Source organism: Xylocopa sonorina, chromosome 4 (assembly GCF_050948175.1).
Source record: "Xylocopa sonorina isolate GNS202 chromosome 4, iyXylSono1_principal, whole genome shotgun sequence".
Lineage (NCBI taxonomy): Eukaryota > Metazoa > Arthropoda > Insecta > Hymenoptera > Apidae > Xylocopa > Xylocopa sonorina.
The window spans coordinates 456,544-480,155 of NC_135196.1; positions in this window are offsets into that span (position 1 = coordinate 456,544).

A 23,612-nucleotide genomic window follows, 5' to 3' on the forward strand; every position below is an offset into this window, starting at 1 on the left:
GTAGCAATAGCTTTCTAATGCTTCTTAAAACGCGATATCGCATCTCATTTCTATGTTTCAAGGTAAGATATAATATGATTTGCGAACTGTCACGTATTCCTCGTCTACACTTCAAATGAATGTAAATGCGACACTTCCTTGCAAGGAAATAGCGTTTGCAGATGTCTACGTATCGAAGCAATAGAGTTCTTATGATTCTTAAAACGCGATATCGCATCTCATTTCTATGTTTCATGGTAAGATATAACATGATTTGCGAAGTGTTATGTATTCCTCGTCTACACTTCAAATGAATGTGAATGCGATACTTCCTCGCTAGGAAATAGCGTTTGCAGATGTCTACGTATCGTAGCAATAGCTTTCTAGTGCTTCTTAAAACGCGATATCGCATCTCATTTCTATGTTTTATGGTCAGATATAACACGATTTGCGAAGTGTTATGTATTCCTCGTCTACACTTCAAATGAATGTGAATGCGATACTTCCTCGCTAGGAAATAGCGTTTGCAGATGTCTACGTATCGTTAGCAATAACTTTCTAATGCTTCTTAAGACGCGATATCGCATCTCATTTCTATGTTTCATGGTAAGATATAATATGATTTGCGAAGTATCATGTATTCCTCGTCTACACTTCAAATGAATGTAAATGCGACACTTCCTTGCAAGGAAATAGCGTTTGCAGATGTCTACGTATCGAAGCAATAGAGTTCAAATGCATCTTAAAGCGAGATATTGCATCTCATATCTATGTTTCATGATAAGATATAATATTCATTGCGAAGTGTTATGCATTCCTCGTCTAGGATTCAAATGAATGTAAATGCGACACTTCCTTGCAAGGAAATAGCGTTTGCAGATGTCTACGTATCGTAGCGATAGAGTTTTTATGATTCTTAAAAGGCGATATGGCATCTCATTTCTATGTTTCATGGTAAGGTATAATATGATATGCGAAGTGTTATGTATTCCTCGTCTACACTTCAAATGAATGTAAATGCGACACTTCCTCGCTTGGAAATAGCGATTGCAGATGCCTACGTATCGTTAGCAATAGCTTTCTAATGATTCTTAAAACGCGATATCGCATCTCATTTCTATGTTTCATGGTAAGATATAATATGATTTGCGAAGTGTCATTTAATCCTCGTCTACACTTCAAATGAATGTAAATGCGACACTTCCTTGCTAAGAAATAGCAATTGCAGATGTCTACGTATCGTAGCAACAGCTTTGTAATGCTTCTTAAAACGCGATATCGAATCTCATTCCTATGTTTCATGGTAAGATATAATATGATTTGCGAAGTGTCATGTATTCCTCGTCTACACTTCAAATGAATGTATATGCGACACTTCTTTGCTAGGAAATAGCGTTTGCAAATGTCTATCTATCGTAGCAATAGTGTTCTAATGCTCCTTAAAACGCGATATCGCATCTCATTTCTATGTTACATGGTAAGATATAATATGATTTGCGAAGTATCATGTATTCCTCGTCTACACTTCAAATGAATGTAAATGCGACACTTCCTTGCTAGGAAATAGCGTCTGCAGATGTCTAGGTATCGTAGCAATAGAGTTCTAATGCTTCTTAAATCGCGATATCGCATCTCATTTCTATGTTTCATGGTAAGATATAACATGATTTGAGAAGTGTTATGTATTCCTCGTCTACACTTCAAATGAATGTGAATGCGATACTTCCTCGCTAGGAAATAGCGTTTGCAGATGTCTACGTATCGTAACAATAGCTTTCTAGTGCTTCTTAAAACGCGATATCGCATCTCATTTCTATGTTTTATGGTCAGATATAACACGATTTGCCAAGTGTTATGTATTCCTCGTCTACACTTCAAATGAATGTGAATGCGATACTTCCTCGCTAGGAAATAGCGTTTGCAGATGTCTACGTATCGTTAGCAATAGCTTTCTAATGCTTCTTAAAACGCGATATCGCATCTCATTTCTATGTTTCATGGTAAGATATAATATGATTTGCGAAGTGTCACGTATTCCTCGTCTACACTTCAAATGAATGTAAATGCGACACTTCCTTCCAAGGAAATAGCGTTTGCAGATGTCTACGTATCGTAGCAATAGCTTTCTAATGCTTCTTAAAACGCGATATCGCATCTCATTTCTATGTTTCAAGGTAAGATATAACACGATTTGCGAAGTGTTATGTATTCCTCGTCTACACTTCAAATGAATGTGAATGCGATACTTCCTCGCTAGGAAATAGCGTTTGCAGATGTCTACGTATCGTTAGCAATAGCTTTCTAATGCTTCTTAAAACGCGATATCGCATCTCATTTCTATGTTTCATGGTAAGATATAATATGATTTGCGAAGTATCATGTATTCCTCGTCTACACTTCAAATGAATGTAAATGCGACACTTCCTTGCAAGGAAATAGCGTTTGCAGATGTCTACGTATCGAAGCAATAGAGTTCAAATGCATCTTAAAGCGAGATATTGCATCTCATATCTATGTTTCATGATAAGATATAATATTCATTGCGAAGTGTTATGCATTCCTCGTCTACGATTCAAATGAATGTAAATGCGACCCTTCCTTGCAAGGAAATTGCGTTTGCAGATGTCTACGTATCGTAGCGATAGAGTTTTTATGATTCTTAAAAGGCGATATGGCATCTCATTTCTATGTTTCATGGTAAGGTATAATATGATATGCGAAGTGTTATGTATTCCTCGTCTACACTTCAAATGAATGTGAATGCGACACTTCCTCGCTAGGAAATAGCGTTTGCAGCTGTCTACGTATCGTTAGCAATAGCTTTCTAATGCTTCCTAAAACGCGATATCGCATCTCATTTCTATGTTTCATGGTAAGATATAATATGATTTGCGAAGTGCCATGTATTCCTCGTCTACATTTCAAATGAATGTAAATGCGACACTTCCTTGCTAGGAAATAGCGTTTGCAGATGTCTACGTATCGAAGCAATAGATTTCAAATGCTTCTTAGAACGCGATATCGCATCTCATTTCTAAATTTCATGGTAAGATATAATATGATTTGCGAAGTATCATGTATTCCTCGCCTACACTTCAAATGAATGTAAGTGCGACACTTCCTTGCAAGGAAAAAGGTTTTGCAGATGTCTACGTATCGAAGCAAAAGAGTTCAAATGCTTCCTAAAACGAGATATTGCATCTCATATCAAGTTTCATGATAAGATATAATATTCATTGCGAAGTGTTATGCATTCCTCGTCTACGATTCAAATGGATGTAAATGCGACACTTCCTTGCTAGGAAATAGCGTTTGCAGATGTCTACGTATCGAAGCAATAGAGTTCAAATGCTTCTTAAAACGCGATATCGCATCTCATTTCTATGTTTCATGGTAAGATATAATATTCATTGCGAAGTGTAATGCATTCCTCGTCTACGATTCAAATGAATGTAAATGCGACACTTCCTTGCAAGGAAATAGCGTTTGCAGATGTCTACGTATCGTAGCAATAGTGTTCTTATGATTCTTAAAACGCGATATTGCATCTCATTTCTATGTTTCATGGTAAGATATAATATGATTTGCGAAGTGTTATGTATTCCTCGTCTACACTTCAAATGAATGTGAATGCGACACTTCCTCGCTAGGAAATAGCGTTTGCAGCTGTCTACGTATCGTTAGCAATAGCTTTCTAATGCTTCTTAAAACGCGATATCGCATCTCATTTCTATGTTTCATGGTAACATATAATATGATGTGCGAAGTGTCACGTATTCCTCGTCTACACTTCAAATGAATGTAAATGCGACACTTCCTTGCAAGGAAATAGCGTTTGCAGATGTCTACGTATCGAAGCAATAGAGTTCTTATGATTCTTAAAACGCGATATCGCATCTCATTTCTATGTTTCATGGTAAGATATAACATGATTTGAGAAGTGTTATGTATTCCTCGTCTACACTTCAAATGAATGTGAATGCGATACTTCCTCGCTAGGAAATAGCGTTTGCAGATGTCTACATATCGTAGCAATAGCTTTCTAGTGCTTCTTAAAACGCGATATCGCATCTCATTTCTATGTTTTATGGTCAGATATAACACGATTTGCGAAGTGTTATGTATTCCTCGTCTACACTTCAAATGAATGTGAATGCGATACTTCCTCGCTAGGAAATAGCGTTTGCAGATGTCTACGTATCGTTAGCAATAGCTTTCTAATGCTTCTTAAAACGCGATATCGCATCTCATTTCTATGTTTCATGGTAAGATATAATATGATTTGCGAAGTATCATGTATTCCTCGTCTACACTTCAAATGAATGTAAATGCGACACTTTCTTGCAAGGAAATAGCGTTTGCAGATGTCTACGTATCGAAGCAATAGAGTTCAAATGCATCTTAAAGCGAGATATTGCATCTCATATCTATGTTTCATGATAAGATATAATATTCATTGCGAAGTGTTATGCATTCCTCGTCTACGATTCAAATGAATGTAAATGCGACACTTCCTTGCAAGGAAATAGCGTTTGCAGATGTCTACGTATCGTAGCGATAGAGTTTTTATGATTCTTAAAAGGCGATATGGCATCTCATTTCTATGTTTCATGGTAAGGTATAATATGATATGCGAAGTGTTATGTATTCCTCGTCTAAACTTCAAATGAATGTAAATGCGACACTTCCTCGCTTGGAAATAGCGATTGCAGATGCCTACGTATCGTTAGCAATAGCTTTCTAATGATTCTTAAAACGCGATATCGCATCTCATTTCTATGTTTCATGGTAAGATATAATATGATTTGCGAAGTGTCATTTAATCCTCGTCTACACTTCAAATGAATGTAAATGCGACACTTCCTTGCTAAGAAATAGCAATTGCAGATGTCTACGTATCGTAGCAACAGCTTTCTAATGCTTCTTAAAACGCGATATCGAATCTCATTCCTATGTTTCATGATAAGATATAATATGATTTGCGAAGTGTCATGTATTCCTCGTCTACACTTCAAATGAATGTATATGCGACACTCCTTTGCTAGGAAATAGCGTTTGCAAATGTCTATCTATCGTAGCAATAGTGTTCTAATGCTTCTTAAAACGCGATATCGCATCTCATTTCTATGTTACATGGTAAGATATAATATGATTGCGAAGTATCATGTATTCCTCGTCTACACTTCAAATGAATGTAAATGCGACACTTCCTTGCTAGGAAATAGCGTCTGCAGATGTCAAGGTATCGTAGCAATAGAGTTCTAATGCTTCTTAAAACGCGATATCGCATCTCATTTCTATGTTTCATGGTAAGATATAATATGATTTGCGAAGTGTTATGTATGCCTCGTCTACACTTCAAATGAATGTAAATGCGACACTTCTTTGCTAGGAAATAGCGTTTGCAAATGTCTATCTATCGTAGCAATAGTGTTCTAATGCTCCTTAAAACGCGATATCGCATCTCATTTCTATGTTACATGGTAAGATATAATATGATTTGCGAAGTATCATGTATTCCTCGTCTACACTTCAAATGAATGTAAATGCGACACTTCCTTGCTAGGAAATAGCGTCTGCAGATGTCTAGGTATCGTAGCAATAGAGTTCTAATGCTTCTTAAATCGCGATATCGCATCTCATTTCTATGTTTCATGGTAAGATATAACATGATTTGAGAAGTGTTATGTATTCCTCGTCTACACTTCAAATGAATGTGAATGCGATACTTCCTCGCTAGGAAATAGCGTTTGCAGATGTCTACGTATCGTTAGCAATAGCTTTCTAATGCTTCTTAAAACGCGATATCGCATCTCATTTCTATGTTTCATGGTAAGATATAATATGATTTGCGAAGTGTCACGTATTCCTCGTCTACAATTCAAATCAATGTAAATGCGACACTTCCTTGCAAGGAAATAGCGTTTGCAATTGTCTACCTATCGTAGCAATAGTGTTCTAATGCTTCTTAAAACGCGATATCGCATCTCATTTCTATGTTTCATGGTAAGATATAATATGATTTGCGAAGTGCCATGTATTCCCCGTCTACATTTCAAATGAATGTAAATGCGACACTTCCTTGCTAGGAAATAGCGTTTGCAGATGTCTACGTATCGAAGCAATAGAGTTCAAATGCTTCTTAGAACGCGATATCGCATCTCATTTCTAAATTTCATGGTAAGATATAATATGATTTGCGAAGTATCATGTATTCCTCGCCTACACTTCAAATGAATGTAAATGCGACACTTCCTTGCAAGGAAAAAGGTTTTGCAGATGTCTACGTATCGAAGCAAAAGAGTTCAAATGCTTCCTAAAACGAGATATTGCATCTCATATCAAGTTTCATGATAAGATATAATATTCATTGCGAAGTGTTATGCATTCCTCGTCTACGATTCAAATGGATGTAAATGCGACACTTCCTTGCTAGGAAATAGCGTTTGCAGATGTCTACGTATCGAAGCAATAGAGTTCAAATGCTTCTTAAAACGCGATATCGCATCTCATTTCTATGTTTCATGGTAAGATATAATATTCATTGCGAATTGTAATGCATTCCTCGTCTACGATTCAAATGAATGTAAATGCGACACTTCCTTGCAAGGAAATAGCGTTTGCAGATGTCTACGTATCGTAGCAATAGAGTTCTTATGATTCTTAAAACGCGATATTGCATCTCATTTCTATGTTTCATGGTAAGATATAATATGATTTGCGAAGTGTAATGTATTCCTCGTCTACACTTCAAATGAATGTGAATGCGACACTTCCTCGCTAGGAAATAGCGTTTGCAGCTGTCTACGTATCGTTAGCAATAGCTTTCTAATGCTTCTTAAAACGCGATATCGCATCTCATTTCTATGTTTCATGGTAAGATATAATATGATTTGCGAAGTGTCACGTATTCCTCGTCTACACTTCAAATGAATGTAAATGCGACACTTCCTTGCAAGGAAATAGCGTTTCCAGATGTCTACGTATCGAAGCAATAGAGTTCTTATGATTCTTAAAACGCGATATCGCATCTCATTTCTATGTTTCATGGTAAGATATAACATGATTTGAGAAGTGTTATGTATTCCTCGTCTACACTTCAAATGAATGTGAATGCGATACTTCCTCGCTAGGAAATAGCGTTTGCAGATGTCTACGTATCGTAGCAATAGCTTTCTAGTGCTTCTTAAAACGCGATATCGCATCTCATTTCTATGTTTTATGGTCAGATATAACACGATTTGCGAAGTGTTATGTATTCCTCGTCTACACTTCAAATGAATGTGAATGCGATACTTCCTCGCTAGGAAATAGCGTTTGCAGATGTCTACGTATCGTTAGCAATAGCTTTCTAATGCTTCTTAAAACGCGATATCGCATCTCATTTCTATGTTTCATGGTAAGATATAATATGATTTGCGAAGTGTCACGTATTCCTCGTCTACACTTCAAATGAATGTAAATGCGACACTTCCTTGCAAGGAAATAGCGTTTGCAGATGTCTACGTATCGTAGCAATAGCTTTCTAATGCTTCTTAAAACGCGATATCGCATCTCATTTCTATGTTTCAAGGTAAGATATAATATGATTTGCGAAGTGTCACGTATTCCTCGTCTACACTTCAAATGAATGTAAATGCGACACTTCCTTGCAAGGAAATAGCGTTTGCAGATGTCTACGTATCGAAGCAATAGAGTTCTTATGATTCTTAAAACGCGATATCGCATCTCATTTCTATGTTTCATGGTAAGATATAACATGATTTGAGAAGTGTTATGTATTCCTCGTCTACACTTCAAATGAATGTGAATGCGATACTTCCTCGCTAGGAAATAGCGTTTGCAGATGTCTACGTATCGTAGCAATAGCTTTCTAATGCTTCTTAAAACGCGATATCGCATCTCATTTCTATGTTTCAAGGTAAGATATAATATGATTTGCGAACTGTCACGTATTCCTCGTCTACACTTCAAATGAATGTAAATGCGACACTTCCTTGCAAGGAAATAGCGTTTGCAGATGTCTACGTATCGAAGCAATAGAGTTCTTATGATTCTTAAAACGCGATATCGCATCTCATTTCTATGTTTTATGGTCAGATATAACACGATTTGCGAAGTGTTATGTATTCCTCGTCTACACTTCAAATGAATGTGAATGCGATACTTCCTCGCTAGGAAATAGCGTTTGCAGATGTCTACGTATCGTTAGCAATAGCTTTCTAATGCTTCTTAAAACGCGATATCGCATCTCATTTCTATGTTTCATGGTAAGATATAATATGATTTGCGAAGTGTCACGTATTCCTCGTCTACACTTCAAATGAATGTAAATGCGACACTTCCTTGCAAGGAAATAGCGTTTGCAGATGTCTACGTATCGTAGCAATAGCTTTCTAATGCTTCTTAAAACGCGATATCGCATCTCATTTCTATGTTTCAAGGTAAGATATAATATGATTTGCGAAGTGTCACGTATTCCTCGTCTACACTTCAAATGAATGTAAATGCGACACTTCCTTGCAAGGAAATAGCGTTTGCAGATGTCTACGTATCGAAGCAATAGAGTTCTTATGATTCTTAAAACGCGATATCGCATCTCATTTCTATGTTTCATGGTAAGATATAACATGATTTGAGAAGTGTTATGTATTCCTCGTCTACACTTCAAATGAATGTGAATGCGATACTTCCTCGCTAGGAAATAGCGTTTGCAGATGTCTACGTATCGTAGCAATAGCTTTCTAATGCTTCTTAAAACGCGATATCGCATCTCATTTCTATGTTTCAAGGTAAGATATAATATGATTTGCGAACTGTCACGTATTCCTCGTCTACACTTCAAATGAATGTAAATGCGACACTTCCTTGCAAGGAAATAGCGTTTGCAGATGTCTACGTATCGAAGCAATAGAGTTCTTATGATTCTTAAAACGCGATATCGCATCTCATTTCTATGTTTCATGGTAAGATATAACATGATTTGCGAAGTGTTATGTATTCCTCGTCTACACTTCAAATGAAAGTGAATGCGATACTTCCTCGCTAGGAAATAGCGTTTGCAGATGTCTACGTATCGTAGCAATAGCTTTCTAGTGCTTCTTAAAACGCGATATCGCATCTCATTTCTATGTTTTATGGTCAGATATAACACGATTTGCGAAGTATTATGTATTCCTCGTCTACACTTCAAATGAATGTGAATGCGATACTTCCTCGCTAGGAAATAGCGTTTGCAGATGTCTACGTATCGTTAGCAATAGCTTTCTAATGCTTCTTAAAACGCGATATCGCATCTCATTTCTATGTTTCATGGTAAGATATAATATGATTTGCGAAGTATCATGTATTCCTCGTCTACACTTCAAATGAATGTAAATGCGACACTTCCTTGCAAGGAAATAGCGTTTGCAGATGTCTACGTATCGAAGCAATAGAGTTCAAATGCATCTTAAAGCGAGATATTGCATCTCATATCTATGTTTCATGATAAGATATAATATTCATTGCGAAGTGTTATGCATTCCTCGTCTACGATTCAAATGAATGTAAATGCGACACTTCCTTGCAAGGAAATAGCGCTTGCAGATGTCTACGTATCGTAGCGATAGAGTTTTTATGATTCTTAAAAGGCGATATGGCATCTCATTTCTATGTTTCATGGTAAGGTATAATATGATATGCGAAGTGTTATGTATTCCTCGTCTACACTTCAAATGAATGTAAATGCGACACTTCCTCGCTTGGAAATAGCGATTGCAGATGCCTACGTATCGTTAGCAATAGCTTTCTAATGATTCTTAAAACGCGATATCGCATCTCATTTCTATGTTTCATGGTAAGATATAATATGATTTGCGAAGTGTCATTTAATCCTCGTCTACACTTCAAATGAATGTAAATGCGACACTTCCTTGCTAAGAAATAGCAATTGCAGATGTCTACGTATCGTAGCAACAGCTTTCTAATGCTTCTTAAAACGCGATATCGAATCTCATTCCTATGTTTCATGGTAAGATATAATATGATTTGCGAAGTGTCATGTATTCCTCGTCTACACTTCAAATGAATGTATATGCGACACTTCTTTGCTAGGAAATAGCGTTTGCAAATGTCTATCTATCGTAGCAATAGTGTTCTAATGCTTCTTAAAACGCGATATCGCATCTCATTTCTATGTTACATGGTAAGATATAATATGATTTGCGAAGTATCATGTATTCCTCGTCTACACTTCAAATGAATGTAAATGCGACACTTCCTTGCTAGGAAATAGCGTCTGCAGATGTCAAGGTATCGTAGCAATAGAGTTCTAATGCTTCTTAAAACGCGATATCGCATCTCATTTCTATGTTTCATGGTAAGATATAATATGATTTGCGAAGTGTTATGTATGCCTCGTCTACGATTCAAATGGATGTAAATGCGACACTTCCTTGCTAGGAAATAGCGTTTGCAGATGTCTACGTATCGAAGCAATAGAGTTCAAATGCTTCTTAAAACGCGATATCGCATCTCATTTCTATGTTTCATGGTAAGATATAATATTCATTGCGAATTGTAATGCATTCCTCGTCTACGATTCAAATGAATGTAAATGCGACACTTCCTTGCAAGGAAATAGCGTTTGCAGATGTCTACGTATCGTAGCAATAGAGTTCTAAAGTTTCTTAAAGCGCGATATCGCATCTCATTTCTATGTTTCATGGTAAGATATGATATGATTTGCGAAGTATCATGTATTCCTCGTCTACACTCCAAATGAATGTAAATGCCACACTTCCTTGCAAGGAAATAGCGTTTGCAGATGTCTACGTATCGAAGCAACAGAGTTCAAATGCTTCCTAGAACGAGATATTGCATCTCATATCTATGTTTCATGATAAGATAAAATATTCATTGCGAAGTGTTATGCATTTCTCGTCTACGATTCAAATGAATGTAAATGCGACACTTCCTTGCAAGGAAATAGCGTTTGCAGATGTCTACGTATCGTAGCAATAGAGTTCATATGATTCTTAAAACGCGATATCGCATCTCGTTTCTATGTTTCATGGTAAGATATAACATGATTTGCGAAGTGTTATGTATTCCCCGTCTACACTTCAAATGAATGTGAATGCGACACTTCCTCGCTTGGAAATAGCGATTGCAGATGCCTACGTATCGTTAGCAATAGCTTTCTAATGATTCTTAAAACGCGATATCGCATCTCATTTCTATGTTTCATGGTAAGATATAATATGATTTGCGAAGTGTCATGTAATCCTCGTCTACACTTCAAATGAATGTAAATGCGACACTTCCTTGCTAAGAAATAGCAATTGCAGTTGTCTACGTATCGTAGCAACAGCTTTCTAATGCTTCTTAAAACGCGATATCGAATCTCATTCCTATGTTTCATGGTAAGATATAATATGATTTGCGAAGTGTCATGTATTCCTCGTCTACACTTCAAATGAATGTAAATGCGACACTTCCTTGCTAGGAAATAGCGTCTGCAGATGTCTAGGTATCGTAGCAATAGAGTTCTAATGCTTCTTAAAACGCGATATCGCATCTCATTTCTATGTTACATGGTAAGATATAATATGATTTGCGAAGTATCATGTATTCCTCGTCTACACTTCAAATGAATGTAAATGCGACACTTCCTTGCTAGGAAATAGCGTCTGCAGATGTCTAGGTATCGTAGCAATAGAGTTCTAATGCTTCTTAAAACGCGATATCGCATCTCATTTCTATGTTTCATGGTAAGATATAATATGATTTGCGAAGTGTTATGTATGCCTCGTCTACACTTCAAATGAATGTAAATGCGACACTTCCTCGCTAGGAAATAGCGTTTGCAAATGTCTACCTATCGTAGCAATAGTGTTCTAATGCTTCTTAAAACGCGATATCGCATCTGATTTCTATGATTCATGGTAAGATATAATATGATTTGCGAAGTATCATGTATTCCTCTTCTACACTTCAAATGAATGTAAATGCGACACTTCCTTGCTAGGAAATAGCGTTTGCAGATGTCTACGTATCGTAGCAATAGAGTTCTAATGCTTCTTAAATCGCGATATCGCATCTCATTTCTATGTTTCATGGTAAGATATAACATGATTTGAGAAGTGTTATGTATTCCTCGTCTACACTTCAAATGAATGTGAATGCGATACTTCCTCGCTAGGAAATAGCGTTTGCAGATGTCTACGTATCGTTAGCAATAGCTTTCTAATGCTTCTTAAAACGCGATATCGCATCTCATTTCTATGTTTCATGGTAAGATATAATATGATTTGCGAAGTGTCACGTATTCCTCGTCTACACTTCAAATGAATGTAAATGCGACACTTCCTTGCAAGGAAATAGCGTTTGCAATTGTCTACCTATCGTAGCAATAGTGTTCTAATGCTTCTTAAAACGCGATATCGCATCTCATTTCTATGTTTCATGGTAAGATATAATATGATTTGCGAAGTGCCATGTATTCCCCGTCTACATTTCAAATGAATGTAAATGCGACACTTCCTTGCTAGGAAATAGCGTTTGCAGATGTCTACGTATCGAAGCAATAGAGTTCAAATGCTTCTTAGAACGCGATATCGCATCTCATTTCTAAATTTCATGGTAAGATATAATATGATTTGCGAAGTATCATGTATTCCTCGCCTACACTTCAAATGAATGTAAATGCGACACTTCCTTGCAAGGAAAAAGGTTTTGCAGATGTCTACGTATCGAAGCAAAAGAGTTCAAATGCTTCCTAAAACGAGATATTGCATCTCATATCAAGTTTCATGATAAGATATAATATTCATTGCGAAGTGTTATGCATTCCTCGTCTACGATTCAAATGGATGTAAATGCGACACTTCCTTGCTAGGAAATAGCGTTTGCAGATGTCTACGTATCGAAGCAATAGAGTTCAAATGCTTCTTAAAACGCGATATCGCATCTCATTTCTATGTTTCATGGTAAGATATAATATTCATTGCGAATTGTAATGCATTCCTCGTCTACGATTCAAATGAATGTAAATGCGACACTTCCTTGCAAGGAAACAGCGTTTGCAGATGTCTACGTATCGTAGCAATAGAGTTCTTATGATTCTTAAAACGCGATATTGCATCTCATTTCTATGTTTCATGGTAAGATATAATATGATTTGCGAAGTGTTATGTATTCCTCGTCTACACTTCAAATGAATGTGAATGCGACGCTTCCTCGCTAGGAAATAGCGTTTGCAGCTGTCTACGTATCGTTAGCAATAGCTTTCTAATGCTTCTTAAATCGCGATATCGCATCTCATTTCTATGTTTCATGGTAAGATATAATATGATTTGCGAAGTGTCACGTATTCCTCGTCTACACTTCAAATGAATGTAAATGCGACACTTCCTTGCAAGGAAATAGCGTTTGCAGATGTCTACGTATCGAAGCAATAGAGTTCTTATGATTCTTAAAACGCGATATCGCATCTCATTTCTATGTTTCATGGTAAGATATAACATGATTTGAGAAGTGTTATGTATTCCTCGTCTACACTTCAAATGAATGTGAATGCGATACTTCCTCGCTAGGAAATAGCGTTTGCAGATGTCTACGTATCGTAGCAATAGCTTTCTAGTGCTTCTTAAAACGCGATATCGCATCTCATTTCTATGTTTTATGGTCAGATACAACACGATTTGCGAAGTGTTATGTATTCCTCGTCTACACTTCAAATGAATGTGAATGCGATACTTCCTCGCTAGGAAATAGCGTTTGCAGATGTCTACGTATCGTTAGCAATAGCTTTCTAATGCTTCATAAAACGCGATATCGCATCTCATTTCTATGTTTCATGGTAAGATATAATATGATTTGCGAAGTGTCACGTATTCCTCTTCTACACTTCAAATGAATGTAAATGCGACACTTCCTTGCAAGGAAATAGCGTTTGCAGATGTCTACGTATCGAAGCAATAGAGTTCAAATGCTTCCTAGAACGAGATATTGCATCTCATATCTATGTTTCATGATAAGATAAAATATTCATTGCGAAGTGTTATGCATTTCTCGTCTACGATTCAAATGAATGTAAATGCGACACTTCCTTGCAAGGAAATAGCGTTTGCAGATGTCTACGTATCGTAGCAATAGAGTTCATATGATTCTTAAAACGCGATATCGCATCTCGTTTCTATGTTTCATGGTAAGATATAATATGATTTGCGAAGTGTCACGTATTCCTCGTCTACACTTCAAATGAATGTAAATGCGACACTTCCTTGCAAGGAAATAGCGTTTGCAATTGTCTACCTATCGTAGCAATAGTGTTCTAATGCTTCTTAAAACGCGATATCGCATCTCATTTCTATGTTTCATGGTAAGATATAATATGATTTGCGAAGTGCCATGTATTCCCCGTCTACATTTCAAATGAATGTAAATGCGACACTTCCTTGCTAGGAAATAGCGTTTGCAGATGTCTACGTATCGAAGCAATAGAGTTCAAATGCTTCTTAGAACGCGATATCGCATCTCATTTCTAAATTTCATGGTAAGATATAATATGATTTGCGAAGTATCATGTATTCCTCGCCTACACTTCAAATGAATGTAAATGCGACACTTCCTTGCAAGGAAAAAGGTTTTGCAGATGTCTACGTATCGAAGCAAAAGAGTTCAAATGCTTCCTAAAACGAGATATTGCATCTCATATCAAGTTTCATGATAAGATATAATATTCATTGCGAAGTGTTATGCATTCCTCGTCTACGATTCAAATGGATGTAAATGCGACACTTCCTTGCTAGGAAATAGCGTTTGCAGATGTCTACGTATCGAAGCAATAGAGTTCAAATGCTTCTTAAAACGCGATATCGCATCTCATTTCTATGTTTCATGGTAAGATATAATATTCATTGCGAATTGTAATGCATTCCTCGTCTACGATTCAAATGAATGTAAATGCGACACTTCCTTGCAAGGAAACAGCGTTTGCAGATGTCTACGTATCGTAGCAATAGAGTTCTTATGATTCTTAAAACGCGATATTGCATCTCATTTCTATGTTTCATGGTAAGATATAATATGATTTGCGAAGTGTTATGTATTCCTCGTCTACACTTCAAATGAATGTGAATGCGACACTTCCTCGCTAGGAAATAGCGTTTGCAGCTGTCTACGTATCGTTAGCAATAGCTTTCTAATGCTTCTTAAATCGCGATATCGCATCTCATTTCTATGTTTCATGGTAAGATATAATATGATTTGCGAAGTGTCACGTATTCCTCGTCTACACTTCAAATGAATGTAAATGCGACACTTCCTTGCAAGGAAATAGCGTTTGCAGATGTCTACGTATCGAAGCAATAGAGTTCTTATGATTCTTAAAACGCGATATCGCATCTCATTTCTATGTTTCATGGTAAGATATAACATGATTTGAGAAGTGTTATGTATTCCTCGTCTACACTTCAAATGAATGTGAATGCGATACTTCCTCGCTAGGAAATAGCGTTTGCAGATGTCTACGTATCGTAGCAATAGCTTTCTAGTGCTTCTTAAAACGCGATATCGCATCTCATTTCTATGTTTTATGGTCAGATATAACACGATTTGCGAAGTGTTATGTATTCCTCGTCTACACTTCAAATGAATGTGAATGCGATACTTCCTCGCTAGGAAATAGCGTTTGCAGATGTCTACGTATCGTTAGCAATAGCTTTCTAATGCTTCATAAAACGCGATATCGCATCTCATTTCTATGTTTCATGGTAAGATATAATATGATTTGCGAAGTGTCACGTATTCCTCTTCTACACTTCAAATGAATGTAAATGCGACACTTCCTTGCAAGGAAATAGCGTTTGCAGATGTCTACGTATCGAAGCAATAGAGTTCAAATGCTTCCTAGAACGAGATATTGCATCTCATATCTATGTTTCATGATAAGATAAAATATTCATTGCGAAGTGTTATGCATTTCTCGTCTACGATTCAAATGAATGTAAATGCGACACTTCCTTGCAAGGAAATAGCGTTTGCAGATGTCTACGTATCGTAGCAATAGAGTTCATATGATTCTTAAAACGCGATATCGCATCTCGTTTCTATGTTTCATGGTAAGATATAACATGATTTGCGAAGTGTTATGTATTCCCCGTCTACACTTCAAATGAATGTGAATGCGACACTTCCTCGCTTGGAAATAGCGATTGCAGATGCCTACGTATCGATAGCAATAGCTTTCTAATGATTCTTAAAACGCGATATCGCATCTCATTTCTATGTTTCATGGTAAGATATAATATGATTTGCGAAGTGTCATGTAATCCTCGTCTACACTTCAAATGAATGTAAATGCGACACTTCCTTGCTAAGAAATAGCAATTGCAGATGTCTACGTATCGTAGCAACAGCTTTCTAATGCTTCTTAAAACGCGATATCGAATCTCATTCCTATGTTTCATGGTAAGATATAATATGATTTGCGAAGTGTCATGTATTCCTCGTCTACACTTCAAATGAATGTATATGCGACACTTCTTTGCTAGGAAATAGCGTTTGCAAATGTCTATCTATCGTAGCAATAGTGTTCTAATGCTTCTTAAAACGCGATATCGCATCTCATTTCTATGTTACATGGTAAGATATAATATGATTTGCGAAGTATCATGTATTCCTCGTCTACACTTCAAATGAATGTAAATGCGACACTTCCTTGCTAGGAAATAGCGTCTGCAGATGTCTAGGTATCGTAGCAATAGAGTTCTAATGCTTCTTAAAACGCGATATCGCATCTCATTTCTATGTTTCATGGTAAGATATAATATGATTTGCGAAGTGTTATGTATGCCTCGTCTACACTTCAAATGAATGTAAATGCGACACTTCTTTGCTAGGAAATAGCGTTTGCAAATGTCTATCTATCGTAGCAATAGTGTTCTAATGCTTCTTAAAACGCGATATCGCATCTCATTTCTATGTTACATGGTAAGATATAATATGATTTGCGAAGTATCATGTATTCCTCGTCTACACTTCAAATGAATGTAAATGCGACACTTCCTTGCTAGGAAATAGCGTCTGCAGATGTCTAGGTATCGTAGCAATAGAGTTCTAATGCTTCTTAAAACGCGATATCGCATCTCATTTCTATGTTTCATGGTAAGATATAATATGATTTGCGAAGTGTTATGTATGCCTCGTCTACACTTCAAATGAATGTAAATGCGACACTTCTTTGCTAGGAAATAGCGTTTGCAAATGTCTACCTATCGTAGCAATAGTGTTCTAATGCTTCTTAAAACGCGATATCGCATCTCATTTCTATGATTCATGGTAAGATATAATATGATTTGCGAAGTATCATGTATTCCTCTTCTACACTTCAAATGAATGTAGATGCGACACTTCCTTGCTAGGAAATAGCGTTTGCAGATGTCTACGTATCGTAGCAATAGAGTTCTAATGCTTCTTAAATCGCGATATCGCATCTCATTTCTATGTTTCATGGTAAGATATAATATGATTTGTGAAGTATCATGTATTCCTCGTCTACACTTCAAATGAATGTGAATGCGATACTTCCTCGCTAGGAAATAGCGTTTGCAGATGTCTGCGTATCGTAGCAATAGCTTTCTAGTGCTTCTTAAAACGCGATATCGCATCTCATTTCTATGTTTTATGCTAAGATATAACATGATTTGCGAAGTGTTATGTATTCCTCGTCTACACTTCAAATGAATGTGAATGCGATACATCCTCGCTAGGAAATAGCGTTTGCAGATGTCTACGTATCGTTAGCAATAGCTTTCTAATGCTTCTTAAAACGCGATATCGCATCTCATTTCTATGTTTCATGGTAAGACATAATATGATTTGCGAAGTGTCATGTATTCCTCGTCTACACTTCAAATGAATGTAAATGCGACACTTCCTTGCAAGGAAATAGCGTCTGCAGATGTCTAGGTATCGTAGCAATAGAGTTCTTATGATTCTTAAAACGCGATATCGCATCTCATTTCTATGTTTCATAGTAAGATATAACATGATTTGCGAAGTGTTATGTATTCCTCGTCTACACTTCAAATGAATGTGAATGCGATACTTCCTCGCTAGGAAATAGTGTTTGCAGATGTCTACGTATCGTAGCAATAGAGTTCTTATGATTCTTAAAACGCGATATTGCATCTCATTTCTATGTTTCATGGTAAGATATAACATGATTTGCGAAGTGCTATGTATTCATCGCCTACACTTCAAATGAATGTGAATGCGATACTTCCTCGCTAGGAAATAGCGTTTGCAGATGTCTACGTATCGTAGCAATAAAGTTCTAATGCTTCTTAAAACGCGATATCGCATCTCATTTCTATGTTTCATGGTAAGATATAATATGATTTGCGAAGTGTTATGTATTCCTCGTCTACACTTCAAATGAATGTAAATGCGACACTTCTTTGCTAGGAAATAGCGTTTGCAAATGTCTTCATATTGTAGCAACAGTGTTCTAATGCTTCATAAAACGCGATATCGCATCTCATTTCTATGTTTCATGGTAAGATATAATATGATTTGCGAAGTGTTATGTATTCCTCGTCTACACTTCAAATGAATGTAAATGCGACACTTCTTTGCTAGGAAATAGCGTTTGCAAATGTCTACCTATCGTAGCAATAGCTTTCTAATGCTTCTTAAAACGCGATATCGCATCTCATTTCTATGTTTCATGGTAAGATATAATATGATTTTCGAAGTGTCCTGTATTCCTCGTCTACACTTCAAATGAATGTAAATGCGACTCTTCCTTGCAAGGAAACAGCGTTTGCAGATGTCTACGTATCGTAGCAATAGATTCTTATGACTCTTAAAACGCGATATTGCATCTCATTTCTATGTTGCATGGTAAGATATAATATGATATGCGAAGTGTTATGTATTCCTCGTCTACACTTCAAATGAATGTGAATGCGATACTTCCTCGCTAGGAAATTGCGTTTGCAGATGTCTACGTATCGTAGCAATAGCATTCTAGTGCTTCTTAAAACGCGATATTGCATCTCATTTCTATGTTTTATGGTAAGATATAACATGATTTGCGAAGTGTTATGTATTCCTCGTCTACACTTCAAATGAATGTGAATGCGACACTTCCTTGCAAGGAAGTAGCGTTTGCAGATGTCTACGTATCGTTAGCAATAGCTTTCTAATGCTTCTTAAACCGCGATATCGCATCTCATTTCTATGTTTCATGGTAAGATATAATATGATTTGCGAAGTGTCACGTATTCCTCGTCTACACTTCAAATGAATGTAAATGCGACACTTCCTTGCAAGGAAATAGCGTTTGCAGATGTCTACGTATCGTAGCAACAGCTTTCTAATGCTTCTTAAAACGCGATATCGAATCTCATTCCTATGTTTCATGGTAAGATATAATATGATTTGCGAAGTGTCATGTATTCCTCGTCTACACTTCAAATGAATGTATATGCGACACTTCTTTGCTAGGAAATAGCGTTTGCAAATGTCTATCTATCGTAGCAATAGTGTTCTAATGCTTCTTAAAACGCGATATCGCATCTCATTTCCATGTTACATGGTAAGATATAATATGATTTGCGAAGTATCATGTATTCCTCGTCTACACTTCAAATGAATGTAAATGCGACACTTCCTTGCTAGGAAATAGCGTCTGCAGATGTCTAGGTATCGTAGCAATAGAGTTCTAATGCTTCTTAAAACGCGATATCGCATCTCATTTCTATGTTTCATGGTAAGATATAATATGATTTGCGAAGTGTTATGTATGCCTCGTCTACACTTCAAATGAATGTAAATGCGACACTTCTTTGCTAGGAAATAGCGTTTGCAAATGTCTATCTATCGTAGCAATAGTGTTCTAATGCTTCTTAAAACGCGATATCGCATCTCATTTCTATGTTACATGGTAAGATATAATATGATTTGCGAAGTATCATGTATTCCTCGTCTACACTTCAAATGAATGTAAATGCGACACTTCCTTGCTAGGAAATAGCGTCTGCAGATGTCTAGGTATCGTAGCAATAGTGTTCTAATGCTTCTTAAAACGCGATATCGCATCTTATTTCTATGTTTCATGGTAAGATATAATATGATTTGCGAAGTGTTATGTATGCCTCGTCTACACTTCAAATGAATGTAAATGCGACACTTCTTTGCTAGGAAATAGCGTTTGCAAATGTCTATCTATGGTAGCAATAGTGTTCTAATGCTTCTTAAAACGCGATATCGCATCTCATTTCTATGTTACATGGTAAGATATAATATGATTTGCGAAGTGTTATGTATTCCTCGTCTACACTTCAAATGAATGTAAATGCGACACTTCTTTCCTAGGAAATAGCGTTTGCAAATGTCTACCTATCGTAGCAATAGTGTTCTAATGCTTCTTAAAACGCGATATCGCATCTCATTTCTATGATTCATGGTAAGATATAATATGATTTGCGAAGTATCATGTATTCCTCTTCTACACTTCAAATGAATGTAGATGCGACACTTCCTTGCTAGGAAATAGCGTTTGCAGATGTCTACGTATCGTAGCAATAGAGTTCTAATGCTTCTTAAATCGCGATATCGCATCTCATTTCTATGTTTCATGGTAAGATATAATATGATTTGTGAAGTATCATGTATTCCTCGTCTACACTTCAAATGAATGTGAATGCGATACTTCCTCGCCAGGAAATAGCGTTTGCAGATGTCTGCGTATCGTAGCAATAGCTTTCTAGTGCTTCTTAAAACGCGATATCGCATCTCATTTCTATGTTTTATGCTAAGATATAACATGATTTGCGAAGTGTTATGTATTCCTCGTCTACACTTCAAATGAATGTGAATGCGATACATCCTCGCTAGGAAATAGCGTTTGCAGATGTCTACGTATCGTTAGCAATAGCTTTCTAATGCTTCTTAAAACGCGATATCGCATCTCATTTCTATGTTTCATGGTAAGACATAATATGATTTGCGAAGTGTCATGTATTCCCCGTCTACACTTCAAATGAATGTAAATGCGACACTTCCTTGCTAGGAAATAGCGTCTGCAGATGTCTAGGTATCGTAGCAACAGAGTTCTAATGCTTTTTAAAACTCGATATCGCATCTCATTTCTATGTTTCATGGTAAGATGTAATATGATTTGCGAAGTGTTATGCATTCCTCGTCTACACTTCAAATGAATGTAAATGCGACACTTCCTTGCTAGGAAATAACGCTTGTAAATGTCTACGTATCGTAGCAATAGTGTTCTAAAGTTTCTTAAAACGCGATATCGCATCTCATTTCTATGTTTCATGGTAAGATATGATATGATTTGCGAAGTATCATGTATTCCTCGTCTACACTTCAAATGAATGTAAATGCCACACTTCCTTGCAAGGAAATAGCGTTTGCAGATGTCTACGTATCGAAGCAATAGAGTTCAAATGCTTCCTAGAACGAGATATTGCATCTCATATCTATGTTTCATGATAAGATAAAATATTCATTGCGAAGTGTTATGCATTTCTCGTCTACGATTCAAATGAATGTAAATGCGACACTTCCTTGCAAGGAAATAGCGTTTGCAGATGTCTACGTATCGTAGCAATAGAGTTCATATGATTCTTAAAACGCGATATCGCATCTCGTTTCTATGTTTCATGGTAAGATATAACATGATTTGCGAAGTGTTATGTATTCCCCGTCTACACTTCAAATGAATGTGAATGCGACACTTCCTCGCTTGGAAATAGCGATTGCAGATGCCTACGTATCGTTAGCAATAGCTTTCTAATGATTCTTAAAACGCGATATCGCATCTCATTTCTATGTTTCATGGTAAGATATAATATGATTTGCGAAGTGTCATGTAATCCTCGTCTACACTTCAAATGAATGTAAATGCGACACTTCCTTGCTAAGAAATAGCAATTGCAGATGTCTACGTATCGTAGCAACAGCTTTCTAATGCTTCTTAAAACGCGATATCGAATCTCATTCCTATGTTTCATGGTAAGATATAATATGATTTGCGAAGTGTCATGTATTCCTCGTCTACACTTCAAATGAATGTATATGCGACACTTCTTTGCTAGGAAATAGCGTTTGCAAATGTCTATCTATCGTAGCAATAGTGTTCTAATGCTTCTTAAAACGCGATATCGCATCTCATTTCCATGTTACATGGTAAGATATAATATGATTTGCGAAGTATCATGTATTCCTCGTCTACACTTCAAATGAATGTAAATGCGACACTTCCTTGCTAGGAAATAGCGTCTGCAGATGTCTAGGTATCGTAGCAATAGAGTTCTAATGCTTCTTAAAACGCGATATCGCATCTCATTTCTATGTTTCATGGTAAGATATAATATGATTTGCGAAGTGTTATGTATGCCTCGTCTACACTTCAAATGAATGTAAATGCGACACTTCTTTGCTAGGAAATAGCGTTTGCAAATGTCTATCTATCGTAGCAATAGTGTTCTAATGCTTCTTAAAACGCGATATCGCATCTCATTTCTATGTTACATGGTAAGATATAATATGATTTGCGAAGTATCATGTATTCCTCGTCTACACTTCAAATGAATGTAAATGCGACACTTCCTTGCTAGGAAATAGCGTCTGCAGATGTCTAGGTATCGTAGCAATAGAGTTCTAATGCTTCTTAAAACGCGATATCGCATCTTATTTCTATGTTTCATGGTAAGATATAATATGATTTGCGAAGTGTTATGTATGCCTCGTCTACACTTCAAATGAATGTAAATGCGACACTTCTTTGCTAGGAAATAGCGTTTGCAAATGTCTATCTATGGTAGCAATAGTGTTCTAATGCTTCTTAAAACGCGATATCGCATCTCATTTCTATGTTACATGGTAAGATATAATATGATTTGCGAAGTATCATGTATTCCTCGTCTACACTTCAAATGAATGTAAATGCGACACTTCCTTGCTAGGAAATAGCGTCTGCAGATGTCTAGGTATCGTAGCAATAGAGTTCTAATGCTTCTTAAAACGCGATATCGCATCTCATTTCTATGTTTCATGGTAAGATATAATATGATTTGCGAAGTGTTATGTATGCCTCGTCTACACTTCAAATGAATGTAAATGCGACACTTCTTTGCTAGGAAATAGCGTTTGCAAATGTCTACCTATCGTAGCAATAGTGTTCTAATGCTTCTTAAAACGCGATATCGCATCTCATTTCTATGATTCATGGTAAGATATAATATGATTTGCGAAGTATCATGTATTCCTCTTCTACACTTCAAATGAATGTAGATGCGACACTTCCTTGCTAGGAAATAGCGTTTGCAGATGTCTACGTATCGTAGCAATAGAGTTCTAATGCTTCTTAAATCGCGATATCGCATCTCATTTCTATGTTTCATGGTAAGATATAATATGATTTGTGAAGTATCATGTATTCCTCGTCTACACTTCAAATGAATGTGAATGCGATACTTCCTCGCCAGGAAATAGCGTTTGCAGATGTCTGCGTATCGTAGCAATAGCTTTCTAGTGCTTCTTAAAACGCGATATCGCATCTCATTTCTATGTTTTATGCTAAGATATAACATGATTTGCGAAGTGTTATGTATTCCTCG